Source organism: Hyla sarda, chromosome 4 (genome assembly GCF_029499605.1).
Source record: "Hyla sarda isolate aHylSar1 chromosome 4, aHylSar1.hap1, whole genome shotgun sequence".
NCBI lineage: Eukaryota > Metazoa > Chordata > Amphibia > Anura > Hylidae > Hyla > Hyla sarda.
The window spans coordinates 70,513,522-70,528,884 of record NC_079192.1 but is presented as its reverse complement, the minus strand read 5'-3'; positions in this window follow the sequence as shown (position 1 = coordinate 70,528,884).

The following is a 15,363-nucleotide window of genomic DNA, read 5'->3' as shown; positions in this document are numbered from 1 at the left end:
ACTGTGGTCAGACTATAAATAAATCCCAAAAGAAAAAAACTTCCTCTGTAGTATACAGCAGCTGATAAGTACTGGAAGGATTAAGATTTTTAAATAGAAGTAATTTACAAATCTTGCAACCTTCTTTTTTTTGTATACTCTGTATTTGCCATAGCAGTGTGCACCCGTGTATTAGGTAGTTGTGCTGGCTATTTTTCTTTTTGTTTTTTTGTGCAACTTAGGGGGAATGGCACCCTCTGTAGCCATGCACCCGTCCCCTTTTTCACAGGCGGTATTTTAATTTAAATTGATAATGGATCCAGCATGTCACCCAGTCAGAGGCTATATACCCAGCAGAGGGGAGTTTTATGAGTGTTAGGCTCTGAATTTGTGTTAGGGCCCCATCCGAAATGAAGCCACCTCCGCATGGTGTATGGGGGGACACTTTTTGATCAAAAAGTGCGCTAAGAGCCTCCTTTTGACCAAGTGTGCTGCTGCAACCTTCTTTTTTTGTATACTCTGTTTTTGCCACAGCAGCGTGCACCCGTGTATTAGGCAGTTGTGCTGGCTATTTTTCTTTTTGTTATTTACAAATCTGTTTAACTTTCTGCCACTACAGTAACCCCTTAACACCTTAAGGATGCAGGGCGCACCTGTATGTCCTGAGTCCCGTTACCGGGGTTTAAAGCGTTCTCACGAGGGCAGAACATTTCAAACCCTGTGGGTCCCAAGTGCTATCAGCAGCCAGCACCCAGGGTTAATGCCGATTGGGCCGATGCCCGGCATTAACCCTTTAGACGCTGTGATCAAAGTTTATTGCGGCGTCTAAAGTGAAAGTCTGAAAGAATATCTTGACAGAATCGCAATGTCCTGATCAGCTTACTGGAAGACAGGAGGGTCCTCACCTGCCTCCTCCTCGTCTGATCGGAGATCTACTGCTCCAAGCCGATAATACTGAGCAATGCTATGTTATGGCATAGCACTGATCAGTGTATGCAATCTGTGGAGGCTATAAAAAAAAAGTAAAAAGTGTTAAAAAAATGGCAGTGAGCACATCGTAGGTTTCATGCTGGTGTGGTTCTCTGTGGTGGCCATTGTTTCTGTGATGCTTTGTCTGTGGGGTGGAGTGGCCCAGAGCAAGGGCTTGATCGTGCAGTAGTGGGGCTGCCTGGCCTCTGGGTCGCTCCCCCGTTGGGCATGGGGTCTCAGAGACAGTGGTCGCCGCCTGGCGCTACGTCAGTGTCAGGTTAGGGACCCACTCTAACGAGGTGGCCTTGACGTGGCGAGTGGGCTTGTACTTTTTGATCAAAATGTATACTAACAACCTGTTAGTTTTTGAAATTATGCTGAGAAGCAAGTAGATCAAATTACAAATGGTGGATGTGCGGCTGTGTTTCTCTTTTTGTGTTGCATATTAAAATACAGTATAAGGTTAGCTAAACCGCACGGTCGATGGCGTACACGTTAAAAAATACCAAAGTCCAAAACTGTGCATTTTTAGTCACTTCATAGACCATAAAAATATTAATAAAAAGCAATCAAAAAGTCCCATCAAAATTCAAATGGTACCGATAAAAACTACAGACCACAGTGCAAAAAAATCAGCCCGCATATAGCCCCGTACATCGAAAATAAAAAAGTTAGAGGAGTCAGAAAATGACAATTTTAAACATACTAATTTTGGTGCATGAAGTTTTTTTTTAAGTAGTAAAATAAATAAAACCTGCACACATTGGGTATGACTGTAACCGTACAGAATAAAGATAAGGTGTCATTTTTACTGAAAAGTGCACTGTCCGATAAGAACGGCTGTTAAATGGCTGTTAAAAAATCCTATTCAAGTCTGTGGGATTTTTTGATTATCTCGCTCGTTATAGCCCTATATGAATAACAGACGTTATTTGTGACGGGAGAAACACTAGTGCATGTAAAAAATTTTCTCCCATCACAAATAACGTCCGTTATTCATAAAGGGCTATAACGGGTGATAACAGGTAATCAAAAAAATCCCATAGACGTAAAGGTCATTTAATGGCCGTTTTTAAGGGTTTTCTTAATGAGACATTGTAACGGGTCTTTAAAACACAGCATCATTTAGTGTGAAAAGAGGCTTACAAAGTAAAATTGGTAATGCAAAAAACAAGCCCTTATGTGGGTCTGTAGGTACAAAATTGAATGCGTTATAATTCTTAGAAGGTGAGGAGGAAAAAACAAAAGTGTAAAAATGAAATTAAGGTCCTTAAGGTTAAAATGGGCTGAATCGTTAAGGGGTTAAAGCCATTGGAATGTAAAGAGATAAAACTCAGTTGAGAACTTTATGTGTAATTCATCTTCCCATTGTGTAAGCCACTTTGGGTTACTCTCAAAGGGCTTTGCAAGAAAATGGGAGTAAAGGTTTGACAACAGCCACTTTAGTGGAGTAGAGGATCACCATTAGGTACTCTACCAAGTTCTGGGGATATAGAGAACCAAAATCATTAATAAAGTGGGACACTTATACGTGGTAGTCACTCCTAAGAAATTCTGTAAAGGACATAGCGTTTTCTATGGGAAGAACCAACGATGGTGAGAAGATTTCGCTCAATTGAAAGGAAGAGACACACTACCACAGAGGAGGAATAGCTAAGGTGCATTTAACGGAGACAGAAGAAAGAAGTGGCAAAGGGATAGTAGCAGAAGCTAAGGAAAAATCTGGGTCATTGTGAGTGAGGTCCCTAAGAACGGACAAGGTGGCATGGAGAAGAAGTGAAACATGTGCAACACGAGATATAAAGTATTTGGAAAGAAGAGAGAGGTGCAGTCTTCTGGCAAAAGAGCGGAGAGTTACAGGTCTATGTGGGGGAGGGAATTGTCACATCCAGGGTAGGAAGCAGTGCAGCCCTCCAACTACTGTCCCTACCGACTTAAGTGATCCCCCCTAAACTGTCACATTCAGGGTTGGAAGCAGTGCAGCCCTGAGGCTAGCCCAAAACCACTGTCCCTATCTACTTGGACAATCTGCGGTGGCTCCCAACTGGGCGCTAGTGCCTACGGTGAACAAAGGGGCCGGGGTGTCAAGAATTGTTAGTCAGCCCTGGTCAGCAACAGTCAGGCAAAAAGGCACAAAGTAAACAGCAAAAAATGGTTATTCCAGCAGAATGTCATGTAATCAATTGAAGAGAAAAAGACTCGGCAATTCACCACTACTGCAGTAATACGGCTTCTCTTTACTCAAAGAGGTAAAGCTGGACACACATCAGTGCAAGGGAGGGCAGCAAAGATGGCAGGAGGTGCTGGTGGGACTGCGTGGTCTGGATCAAGCCACATGCACAATCACAGGATCAACCAGAACTACCTGCTAATGAAGCAGGTGAGCCGGGAGGGGGTGGGGACAGGTACAGAAGGAATCATGTGAATATAGCAAAACAAACAATATACAAATGAAAACATTAATAATTCTCACAAAAACACACTAAGATCCTGTCTATCATTGAAACCGGCCAGTCCCAAGGCACTTAAAGGGGTTCTCCGGTGCTTAGACATCTTATCCCCTATCCAAAGGATAGGGGATAAGATGCCTGATCGCGGGAGTCCCTCTGCTGGGGACCCCCGTGATCTTGCACGTGGCACCCCGTTTGTGATCAGTCCCCGTGTTCCGTCCGGGTCTGATTACTGTCGATCACGGGGCCAGCGGCGTGTGACGTCACGCCTCCGCCCCCGTGTGACCTCACGCTCCGTCCCTCAATGCAAGTCTATGGGAGGGGGTGTGACAACTATCACGCCCCCTCCCGTAGGCTTGCATTGAGGGGCGGAGCGTGACGTCACACGGTGGCGGAGGTGTGGCGTCACACGCCGTCGGCCCTATGGTTGCCGGTAATCAGACCCGGAGCGAACACGCTCCGGGGACTGATTACAAACGGGGTGCCGCGTGCAAGATCACGGGGATCCCCAGCAGCGGGATAATATGTCTAAGCACCGGAGAACCCCTTTAACTTCATTATCCATCGGGTTTCTTTTTGTAAAAGCATACGGTTTCTATCTCCACCTTGTTTTGGGATTTTAACTGTTTCCAATACGGCAAACTTGATGCACTGTCCATTTCCCCTGTGGACTTCACATATATGGGTTATAAACCTAGGGGCTCCATGTCCTGTGAGCAAAGAAAGATCAATGTTGTTACGTTTCAACTTCAAAAATTGAGAGCACGGAATACCGTTTTTGCATTGTATGGGGTGGGAGCTTGAATAATGGAAGAGGGAATTTTTAGCAGTGTTCTTACGAAAATAGGAGGTTGTAATCATATTATTGATAACGGTAATTTGGATGTATAAAAATTCAATATAATTACCACCAAAAGCATTTGTAAATAACATGTTTTCTCTATTGGTCTCATTTCGGTATTTAACGTATTGTTGAAAAATCTCCTCTGTACCCTCCCAGATTACCAACATGTCATCGACGTAACAAAGAAAAATTTAAAGGGGTACTACGGCGCTAAGACATCTTATCCCCTATCAAAAGGATAGGGGATAAGATGCCTGACCATGGGGTTCCCGCCGCTGGGGACCCCTGTGATCTTCCACGCCGCACCCCGTTAGCATCAGCCCCCGGAGCGTGCTCGCTCCGGGTCTGATTACTAGCGATCACAGGGACGGAGCATAGTGATATCACGGCTCCGCCCCCGTGTGATGTCACGGCTCCGCCCCCTCAAAGCATGCTTCGGGGGCAAATGCTAACGGGGTGCGGCGTGGAAAATCATGGGGGTCCCCAGCGGCGGGACCCCCGCGGTCCGGCATCTTATCCCCTATTCTTTGGATAGGGGATAAGATGTCTTAGCACCGGAGTACCCCTTTAATGTGTCTAACAAAAGAGTTACTTTCCGAAAAAATATCAATTTTCTCTCAAATGCAGCGAGAAACAGATTGACATACGTGCAGGAGACTGGTGTGCCCATCGCAGTGCCGGTCTCCTGCCGATAACATCTGTTCTTGAATCTGAATGTGCTGTGGGTTAAAATAAACTGTAAAGAGTCCGAAATGAAATCAATAAATGTAACATATTTTTCTGTACTGGCCAGAACCTCAGTGACAGCTTGTACACCTACCTCATGAGGGATGCGGTTGTATAGGCTCTCAATGTCTAGAGAGGCAAGTCTGAATGTATCTGAAAATCGTTTAAATTATGTAACAGGTCACCTGTATCTTTTACGTATGTCGGTGTGTGGCAAAATAGGATGTAATAACCAATCTATGTATTTAGAAAGAGACTCAGTCGCAGAGCCGATCCCCGCGACAATGTACACATGTAGGTCAGCAGTATGCAGAACAAGTGCAGGGAAAATTCACCTAACACGGGCAACTATTCAAAGGAATCCCACGTGTGGGAGGCGTGGTCGCTGATGCCACAACTGATTGGCCAGGCACATGTTCCTCCTTGCTGACCCTAGTCTTCATGTAATGACGAGAGGCCCTGCAATGTACAGGATCACCGTGATGGTAATGAGTGACACCACAGCCAGACCGCAGGAGAAGCAGAGCCATCACTAGATCCCGCATCAGGTACATGTGTTACAGGAATTAAGTTTACACTGGAAGAGGAACAATAATATGGGTAAAACATAAGATTATATATAAATATTTAGGCCAATCCAGGACATACTGAATATGGAAGTTTAAAGAAGACAAATGTTTATAACAAAGATCAGACTGGATTTTCCAATATGGCACCATGGTTTGCCACCCTGGACAGAAAAGCCTAGTCTTTACTTCCCCTTGCAACCCTATGACCATTCAAACTCCTTTTTGGCTAACATGGTTCTTTTGGAGGGGATGGCCCGTTCAGTGTCTCACTAACCTTATGATCTGCCTCTGTAGTATGTACAGTCTTGCATGACAGAGCAGCATTTTCATTTCCAATACTATTATCATAGGATGATATCTCTTTTTAGTCTGCCAGGTCACCATCATTTAGCAAGCATCAGACCAAGCCAGATCCTATTTTAGTCATGAACTGTCTTTGATTTCCAATAATCTCCTTGTCACTTTTATTAGTCGTCCGCTCCGTATGATCTGTCTGTCTGATTTAATTTTTGATTGACGTTTCAACATTTTCTTTCAGTCAACTCAAGCAAACTTCAGAACTGTCCAGCCATTCATTTTAATACCCTGTTTTAATCTGACAAGGTTTTTTTTTTTCCCCAGCCCAGAGATGAAAAGTTTGCAGCTGCTCAGTTGGAAAAGGGCCTCTTTTCATCAACTTGTTTGATCACCTCGATAAAATGTTCCTCACTACAGAGATTTGCTCCTGGCATTGCTGCTAATCCAAGCTGAATGTGTGTCCTGCTTTACGCTGACAGCTGAACGGAGCCTTATTGTCTATGCCAGCAAGTGCTCAGAAACTTTACATTGGAGGTCAAACTGTATAACTTTGTAACTCAGAATAAGCTGATTTTTATGTTTTACAGTTTTCTCTTATTCCCTGCACTCAGTTTGTAATCCTCATAAAAGTCAGATGTCTTTGACACCAAACTATAATAGCCTTAGTAAATTTTCTAGGTTTGCCCAATAGCAAAATTCTCATATGTGTTACCATTTACTAAACCTTAAAGGATAGGGGATAAGATGTCTGATTGAAGGAGGTCCCGCTGCTGGGGCCCCCGCAATCTGTCATAGCACCTGACTTTCTTAACAAATGCCAGGTTCCTGAAGCAGTGATCGTGATGTCAGGGCCACGCCCCTCATGACGTCACACCATGTCCCCTCCGTTCATGTCTATGGGAGGGGGCATGTCGGCCGACATGTCTGCTCCCATAGACATAAATGGAGGGGGCTTGGTGTCACGAGGGGGCATGGTTGTGACATCCCAATCATACATGTATACTTCACAATCATCACATGTATACTTACAGAGGAGTAACTTGTAGATACTGGGCGCCAATGAAAAATCTGTAACAGGACCTCCACATAAAAGGTGCCTTCACAATACTGCTGTCTTCTTCTATGTCATTGTCAAAGGTTCATTTGTGCTAAGGAGCAATTGACCGCTTCTTTGAAGCTTGACTGTGAATCAAAGGAAAGGTCAATAGGAAGACATAGTCCATGTCTCAATACAGTGGACAACTAAGGTTCATGCAATACTGTATAAGGATGGAACCACTTTAGCCTTCAATCATCCAAAATTGGTCTTCCTCTATGTTCCTTCATAGAGGAGCATATCTCCAAATCTCCAATGTAGAGGCCATTTACGAAGCCATCAGCAGCCTTGAATGCTGGTTACTTTTCTGCATAATCTATATCTACGTAAGATGCAGAACATATAAGCTTACTGGCAAAGCACACCTTTGTAACCCTATCTTCTTATTTGTAGTCAGACTCCCTAATATGTGTCTCTTCATTTGAGTGGCTAGCAAACAGAAGGGTAGACGGAGCAGAGTACGACTCCAAGAAAAGGGCAAAGGTGGTGTGCAAATTAATGAAGAAATGTGCACTACAAGATTAAAACAGTTGCAGTATTATTTAGTAAATTTATGCCCAGGACTAAATATAATACATAAATATATAATTACACTAATTAATTAGTTAATTAAATAAAGCATTCAACAAACACCAAGGTTTTAGACAATAGGCAGCTAGCCTGAAAAAGTATTTGTGTACATGGTTGAATCACTTCCTTTGTTTCCACATAAAAAATATGGCTACTTCTAATAGTAAATGGGTGTAGCTGGGTACAATGGTTTCTACCAGATTTGAGCAGATGATACTACTGGACATCTACTGATTTCAAAGAGAAGAAAGCATGATGTGTCTATGATCTGTTGCATAAAGTTTCCCTGGCTGGCCACTATGTTTATGATCCTCAACATTGCCTGTTTCTTTGTGCTTCATCAAAAGAGCTTGAGCAATACATCTTGAAATCTTTGCCTAGGAGAGACTTTCCTGATGTAGTACAACTACCTTGTGTTTTTCTGCTGTGCTTAGTCTTGCCATGGTATATAACCTGTGACATGACATTGTCTTCCAAAGCCTTCCCTTTGTAGAAGAGTATGGCTGCTCTTCATCCAGTTTTAAAGGGGTTATCCAGGAAAAAACTTTATATATATATATATATATATATATATATATATATATATATATATATATATATATATCAACTGGCTCCAGTAAGTTAAACAGATTAGTAAATTACTTCTATTAAAAAAATCTTAATCCTTTCAGTACTTATGAGCTTCTGAAGTTTAGGTTGTTCTTTTCTGTCTAAGTAATCTCTGATGACACGTGTCTCGGGAACCGCCCAGTTTAGAAGAGGTTTGCTATGGGAATTTGCTTCTAAACTGGGCGGTCCCCAAGACACGTGTCATCAGAGAGGACTTAGACAGAAAAGAACAACCTTAACTTCAGAAGCTCATAAGTACTGAAAGGATTAAGATTTTTTAATAGAAGTAATTTACAAATTTGTTTACATTTCTGGAGCCAGTTGATATATATAAAAAAGTTTTTTCCTGTAATACCCCTTTAACCTCTTAAGGACGCAGGGCGTATGGATACGCCCTGAATCCCGAGTCCTTAAGGACGCAGGGCGTATCCATACGCCCGTGGGAATTCCGGTCCCCACCACTAGCCCGTTGGGGACCGGAGCCGGATGCCTGCTGAAATCGTTCAGCAGGCATCCCGGCATATCGCCCAGGGGGGTCATTATGCCCCCCCATGTCGGCGATCGCCGCAGATCACTGGACAATTCAGTCCAGCGATCTGCGGCGATTCCGGGTCAATCGGGTCTCCAGTGACCCGGTGACCCGGAATTACTGGCTGTTCGGGGTCGTCTCTGACGGCCCCGAACAGCCAGAGCCTGTAGGGGTGAGGTGGCACTGGTGCCACCTCACGATCGCCCTGATTCGTCGGCCGGATTACCGGCCTACCAATCAGGGCGCCTGCTGCGGGTGTCACTCCCGCACCCGCTCCGCCCCTCTTCTGGAGGGCGTGAGCGGGTGCGGTAAGACGACCCCGGCGTCAATGTGGGGATCGGGGCCCCAGGAGCGACGGCGGCGGCGAGGGACAGTCCTGTAATAAAGCAGCAGCAGGAGGTGAGTTACAGCCTCCTGCTGTTGCTTAGCAACAGCTCCCAGCATGCAAAAAAGGGCATGCTGGGAGCTGTAGTTATGCAACAGCAGGAGGCAGACCACCACAACTCCCAGCATTCCCTTATGGGCATGCTGGGACTTATGGTTTTGAAACAGCTGCAGGCACATTTTTTCTATGGAAAAGTGTACCTTCAGCTGTTGTATAACTACAACTCCCAGCTTGCACAAACAGCTAAAGTGCATGCTGGGAGTTGTAGTGGTGCATCTGCTGGTTGCATAACTACAACTCCCAGCATGCCCGTTGGCTGTCGGTGACTGCTGAGAGTTGTAGTTTTGCAACAGCTGAAGGCACACCTAACTCAGTGTTTCACGACCGGTGTGCCTCCAGCTGTTGCAAACTACAACTCCCAGCAGTCACCTTACACCATGCACCGTACATGCTGGGAGTTGTAGTTTTGCAACAGCTGGAGGCACACTGGTTTTGAAACACTGAGTAAGGTCACAAATTCCGTGATACATAACCAGTGTGCCTACAGCTGTTGCAAAACTAAAACTCTCAGCATGTACAGTCTGTCAGCGCATGCTGGGAGTTGTAGTTTTGCAACAGCTGGATGTCCCCCCCAATGTGAATGTACAGGGTACACTCACATGGGCGGAGGATTACAGTAAGTATCGGGCTGCAAGTTTGAGCTGCAGCAAATTTTCTGCAACAGCTCAAACTGCCAGCGAGAAACTACTGTGAACCCCCGCCCGTGTGACTGTACCCTAAAAACACTACACTACACTAACACAAAATAAAATAAAAAGTAAAAAAACACTACATATACACATACCCCTACACAGCCCACCTCCCCTCCCCAATAAAAATTAAAGCGTCTGGTACGCCACTGTTTCCAAAACGGAGCCTCCAGCTTTTGCAAAACAACAACTCCCAGTATTGTCGGACAGCCGTTGACTGTCCAGGCATGCTGGGAGTCTTGCAACAGCTGGAGGCACCCTGTTTGGGAATCACTGGTGTAGAATACCCCTATGTCTACCCCTATGCAATCCCTAATTTAGGCCTCAAATGCGCATGGCGCTCTCACTTTGGAGCCCTGTCGTATTTCAAGGCAACAGTTAAGGGTCACATATGGGGTATCGCCGTACTCGGGAGAAATTGGGCTTAAAATTTTGGAGGGTATTTTCTGCTTTTACCCTTTTTAAAAATGTAAAGTTTTTGGGAAAAGAAGCATTTTAGGTAAAAATTTTTTATTTTTTTTACATATGCAATAGTCGTGAAACGCCTGTGGGGTATTAAGGTTTACTTAACCCCTTGTTACATTCCCCGAGGGCTCTAGTTTCCAAAATGGTATGCCATGTGGGCTTTTTTTGCGGTCCTGGCACCATAGGGGCTTCCTAAATGCGGCATGCCCCCAGAGCAAAATTTGCTTTCAAAAAGCCAAATGTGACTCCTTCTCTTCTGAGACCTGTAGTGCGCCAGCAGAACACTTTTCACCCCCATATGGGGTGTTTTCTGAATCGAGAGAAATTGGGCTTCAAATTCTGGGGGGTATTTTCTGCTTTAACCCTTTGTATAAATGTACATTTTTTGGGAAACCAAGCATTTTAGGTACATTTTTTTATTTTTTTTACATATGCAAAAGTCGTGAAACACCTGTAGGGTATTAAGGTTCACTTTACCCCTTGTTACGTTCCCTGAGGGGTCTAGTTTCCAAAATGGTATGCCATGTGTTTTTTTTTTTTGCTGTCCTGGCACCATAGGGGCTTCCTAAATGCGGCATGCCCCCAGAGCAAAATTTCCTTCAAAAAAGCCAAATGTGACTCCTTCTCTTCTGAGACCTGTAGTGCGCCAGCAGAGCACTTTTCACCCCCATATGGGGTGTTTTCTGAATCGGGAGAAATTGGGCTTCAAATTTTGTGGAGTATTTTCTGCTATTACCCTTTTTAAAAATGTAAAACTTTAGGGAAACCAAGCATTTTAGGTAAAATTTTTATTTATTTTTTTTACATATGCAAAAGTCGTGAATCACCTGTGGGGTATTAAGGTTCACATTACCCCTTGTTACGTTCCCCGAGGGGTCTAGTTTCCAAAATGGTATGCCATGTGGGGTTTTTTGCTGTTCTGGCACCATAGGGGCTTCCTAAAGGTGACATGCCCCCCAAAAACCATTTGACGCTCTTTCCCTTCTGAGCCCTCTACTGCGCCCGCCGAACACTTTACATAGACATATGAGGTATGTGCTTACTCGAGAGAAATTGGGTTTCAAATACAAGTAAAAATTTTCTCCTTTTTACCCCTTGCAAAAATTCAAAAATTGGGTCTACAAGAACATGCGAGTGTAAAAAATGAAGATTGTGAATTTTCTCCTTCACTTTGCTGCTATTCCTGTGAAACCCGTAAAGGGTTAAAACGCTTACTGAATGTCATTTTGAATACTTTCGGGGGTGCAGTTTTTATAATGGGGTCATTTATGGGGTATTTCTAATATGAAGACCCTTCAAATCCACTTCAAACTGGTCCCTGAAAAAAAGCGAGTTTCAAAATTTTGTGAAAAATTGTAAAATTGCTGCGGAACTTTGAAGCCCTCTGGTGTCTTCCAAAAGTAAAAACTCATCAATTTTATGATGCAAACATAAAGTAGACATATTGTATATGTGAATAAAAAAAAAATTATTTGGAATATCCATTTTCCTTACAAGCAGAGAGCTTCAAAGTTAGAAAAATGCTAAATTTTCAAATTTTTCATCAAATTTGGGGATTTTTCACCAAGAAAGGATGCAAGTTACCAAAAAATTTTACCACTACGTTAAAGTAGAATATGTCACGAAAAAAAAATCTCGGAATCAGAATGATAACTAAAAGCATTCCAGAGTTATTAATGTTTAAAGTGACAGTGGTCAGATTTGCAAAAAATGGCAGAGTGCTTAAGGTGAAAAAGGGCTCAGTCCTTAAGGGGTTAAGCCTTTTACAAAGCTGTTTCTGTTTCAGTTAATGACTGTGTTTCAACCAATGTGCAAAATGATGATCACTATCCGGTTTGATATAACCAGTTAACCATACATTGGATTATAGTCCTATAAAATCCATAGTGTACCTAGATGTAATGATGTTTTGAAGGCAAATTATGGTTATACCAAATATTGATCTGATTTAGAATTCTCTACTATTTATTAACTTTGAAATTTGTTGATTAAAGGGGTACTCCAGTGGAAAACTATTTTATTTTTAATTAACTGGTGCCAAAAAGTTAAACAGATTAGTAAATTACTTCTATTTAAAAATCCAAATCCTTCCAGCACTTATCAGCTGCTGTATGCTACAGAGGAAGTTCTTTTCTTTTTGAATTTCTCTTCTTTCTGACCACAGTGCGCCTTGATAACATCTCTGTCCATCTCAGGAACCGTCCAGAGTAGGATAGGTTTGTTTTGGGGATTTGCTTCTTCCCTGGACAGTTCCTGAAATGGACAGAGGTGTCAGCAGAGAGCACTGTGGTCAGACAGAAAATAATTCCAGAAAGAAATACAACTTCCTGTGGAGCATACAGCAGCTGATAAATACTGGAAGGATTAAGATTTAAATAGAAATAATTTACAAATCTGTTTAACTTTGTAGGGCCAGTTGATTTAAAAAAAAATTGATTTGTACCCCTTTAACCCCTTGCCGCAAATAGACGTTCATTAACGTCCATCTGCGGCTCCCGAGGTATGACGTGTGCTCAGCAGGTGAGCGTGCATCATACCCAGTGGGTCCCAGGTTGCTATAGGCAACCAAGTCGCATGGCTAATGCCGGACATCGCCGATCGGGCTGATGTCCCGCATTAACCCTTTAGACGTTGCGATCAAACTTTCCGCGTCAAGATTGCCGCGTCTAAAACTGAAGTAAACATTGCCAATTAGATCGGTGGTGCTGTTCAATCGCCGAATGACTGCTCCGTGCCAGAGATCCAGGCAGCAGCAGTCGAGCGGCGATAACACAGATAAATGCCATGCTATTGCATGGCAGTGATCAGTGTAGGAAATCAGTGTGTGCAGAAAATAAAGTGTTTGTTAATAAATGTGATTTAACCCCTTCCCCAATAAAAGTTTGAATGACCCCCCTTTTCACATTTAAAAAAAAAAACTGTGTAAATAAAAATAAACATATGTGGTATTGCCGCGTGCATAAATGTCTGAACTATAAATATATGTAGTTAATTAAACCGCACGATCAATGACGTACACATAAAAAAATTCAAAAGTCCAAAATAGCGTATTTTTGGTCACTTTTTATACCATAAAAAAATGAATAAAAGGGATAAAAAAGTCAGATCAAAACAAAAATGGTACCAATAAAAACTTCAGATCATGGCGCAAAACATGAGTCCTCATTCCACCCCTTATATGGAAAAATAAAAAAGTTATAGGGGTCAGAAGAGGACATTTTTCAACATATTAATTTTGGTGCATGTAGTTATAATTAGTTTTTTAGTAGTAAAATAAAATCAAACCTATATAAATTGGTTATCCTTGCAACCTTATGGACCTACAGATAAAATATAAGGTGACATTTTTACCGAAAACTGCACTGCGTAGAAATGGAAGCCATAACATGGCTTTTTTTTTTCAATTTTGCCCCACAAATAATTTTATCCTGATTTTGCTGTAGATTTTTTAGTGAAATAATTAATGGTATTACAAATTTTAATTGTTAGCGCACAGAATATGCCCTCATATGGATTTTTAGGTGGAAAATTGAAAGTGTTTTGATTTTTAGAAGGTGAGGAGGAAAAAACAAAAGTGCAAAAATGACAAATCGCCAGAGAGAAGGGGTTAATAAACCACTCTATTTTTGAAGGCTGTATTTTTTCCACACCTGCCTGAAACTTTTGCGCAGCATTGTATTTTGAGATGCAAACATCCAAAAAATATACTAAGGTATACCACTGGCTGCTTACATAATTCTCAACTCCTTGTTGAGTGTGGCTCAGACTTAGTGTTGTTTGTAACCATGAAGACATATAGGTCTACACAGGTGCAGTGAATACAAAGGGGAGGGGGGATTTATCAACTGGCATGTGCCCCAAAAATTGTGGGCTCTTATTTTGAGCACCATCAAATTTTGTGCTATTTTTATGTTGTTTAGGCTGGCTTTAGCATTTTCTTGCTGTGTAATTGCAAGGGGTGTGGCTTGCAGAAGCATTGGTGGGTACGTTGAATTTATCATTTTTATGATTTTTTTCATATTTTATCATTATGTGGTGCATGTCACTTTATTAATTTGTGCAAATGACAGATGGATAGCACAAAAAATTGCAAAAAAAAAAAAGCTCACACACATTCCTATACCAGCTCTTCTCTGGAGCACATTTGCGGCAAAAAAAAATTTGCGCAGCAATTATACAAAAACACACACAAATTATCAATTCCTCCCCAGACTGAACAAATATTTTTTATCAAAATTATATAAACATATTTTATTTTTCTTCGATGCACTAAAGCAAAGGTAAATATAACATTAATGGTCAGAGAAGTAGTAAAGGCAGACACAGCATTTAAAGAACAGTTCTATGTTGAATTGTCCTTTTAAACCAATAACGTAAACATTGTATTTGTTACGCCTAGCGCTCCGGGTCCCCGCTCCTCCCCGGAGCGCTCACGGCGCCTTTCTCCCTGCAGCTCCCCGGTCAGCGCTGACCGGGAGCGCTGCCCTGTCATGGCCGTTGGGGATGCGATTCGCACAGCGGGACGCGCCCGCTCGCGAATCGCATCCCAGGTCACTTACCCGTTCCCGTCTCCTGCGGTCATGTGCTGGCGCGCGCGGCTCCGCTCTCTAGGGCGCGCGCGCGCCAGCTCCCTGAGACTTAAAGGGCCAGTGCACCAATGATTGGTGCCTGGCCCAATTAGCTTAATTGGTTCCCATCTGTTTCCTGGCTATATCTAGTCTCCTCCCTTGCACTTCCTTGCCGGATCTTGTTGCCCTAGAGCCTAGTGAAAGCGTTTTTGTGTGTTTATACCCTGTGTACCAGAACTTTGCTATCTCCCCTGACTACGAACCTTGCCGCCTGCCCCCGACCTTCTGCTACGTCCGACTTTGCTTCTGCCTACTCCCTTGTACCTCGCCTATCTTCAGCAGCCAGAGAGGTGAGCCGTTGCTAGTGGATACGACCTGGTCACTACCGCCGCAGCAAGACCATCCCGCTTTGCGGCGGGCTCTGGTGAAAACCTGTAGTGTCTTAGAACCGGTCCACTAGCACGGTCCTCGCTATCCCTCTCTGGCACAGAGGATCCACCTCCTGCCAGCCGGCATCGTGACAGTAGATCCGGCCATGGATCCCGCTGAAGTTCCTCT